Source organism: Brassica napus (genome assembly GCF_020379485.1).
Source record: "Brassica napus cultivar Da-Ae chromosome C9 unlocalized genomic scaffold, Da-Ae chrC09_Random_15, whole genome shotgun sequence".
Lineage (NCBI taxonomy): Eukaryota > Viridiplantae > Streptophyta > Magnoliopsida > Brassicales > Brassicaceae > Brassica > Brassica napus.
Window position 1 is genome coordinate 5,267 of NW_026014369.1, and position 1,529 is coordinate 6,795.

The window sequence follows — 1,529 nt, forward strand, 5'->3', positions numbered from 1 at the left end:
GAATTCTCACTTGCTGGAGCAACAACTTCACCATCTTTCACTGTTTTCTTCTCTTCCCCAACCTTTCCTTTACCTTTTGCTTCCACAATCTTCTCCAAGATTTCATCATTGATTTTCTCATCAACAATCACCACTTCATCATCTATGTTGATGGCAACCCCCTCACCTTGTTTCTCAGCATCCTTGGTGAGAGCTTTCTGAGGTAACTCCTTACCACTCCTGAGGGTGATAGCTTTCATGGTCTCCTTGGGGTTTTGCTCAGATTTTCCAGGTAAAGAACCTTGTTGGCGATTTTGTTGAGTGTTCATGGCAGCAAACTGGTTCTCCAAGGTTCTGAACTTGTTGTTGAGCTCATTGTAGCTTCCATCAATCTTTGAGTGAAGGTTCTTCAACTCATAGCCAACATGCTTCTCACTTCTTGTCTGAGACTCCAAGATTTGTTTTTTAGTAGGGCATCAGTGCTGCTGACTTGAGGAGTAGAGGTAGAAGTAGTAGGTTTTGTTGGGCAGGTTGTTGTCCTTTGTTGTGGAAACCAGGAGGAGTGGTTTTGTTGAGGTTGGTAGTTGCCTTGCTGGTTGTATCTAGGCTGATAACCACTCTGTTGGTTGTTGGGGTAAGATCTCTGTTGGTAGTTGTTGTACTGAAAGTTTGGCTCTTTCTTGTACCAGCTACCATTGTTGTTGATGAAGCACAGCTCTTCTTGCCCTTCCAAACCATCAACTTCCTGGACAACAGGTGTGGCTTCTTGTTTGGGTTACCAACAAAGTGCAGCTGCTCCTGGGTGGTCTTATCAGCAATGAGAATATCAATCTTATCCTGGAGAGCCTTTAACTCCTTCTCGTCTGCTTGTCATCTGTTCTACTGCCTCTGTCGTGGTCTCCACTGTAGACTGCATCACTCTTGACCATGTGTCTACCAGCTTCTCTGCATCCTCCTCTGTTCTTCCCAAGAAGAACCCATTGCTAGCTGTATCCATCTTGCCTCTGTACTTAGAGTCCTCTGTAGAATGTGCTCAGCAGGCTTTCCTTAGAGAATCCATGATGAGGGCATTGAGCTTGGTAGCCTTTGAATCTCTCCCAGGCTTCACTGAATCCTTCCAAGCCTTTCTGTTGAAAGCTGGAGATCTCATTTCTCAGCTTAGCAGTTCTTGAAGTAGAGAAGAACTTCTCCAAGAAAGCTTTCTTGCAGTCATCCCAAGTGGTGATAGAGTCGCTTGGTAGAGACTTCTCCCACTGACGTGCCTTATCCCCCAAAGAGAAAGGGAATAACTTCAGCTTTAAGGCATCCTCAGACACACCATTGGTTTTTGACAACCCACAGTAGCTGTCGAACCTGTCCAAGTGATCGAATGGGTCCTCCAAAGCCAAGCCATGATATTTGTTGTTTTCTATCACGTTGAGGAGTCCTGACTTGATCTCAAAGTTGTTGGCTGCCACAGCGGGTGCTCGGATTTCCAATCTATGGCCATGAATGTTTGGGCGGTCATAAGTGCCAATGGGTCGAGCTGCTCGCTGTTGGTTTTGTGGAAC

At 45.7% G+C, this 1,529-nt stretch overlaps 1 non-coding gene across 1 annotated transcript; it reads left to right on the plus strand.

Annotated features, from left to right (window-relative positions):
* The first annotated feature begins 1,032 nt into the window (after window positions 1-1,032).
* Window positions 1,033-1,139, plus strand: LOC125595049. Its single transcript, XR_007330076.1, has one exon. It is a non-coding gene; the product is annotated as a small nucleolar RNA R71 (small nucleolar RNA).
* The last annotated feature ends 390 nt before the right edge of the window (window positions 1,140-1,529 follow it).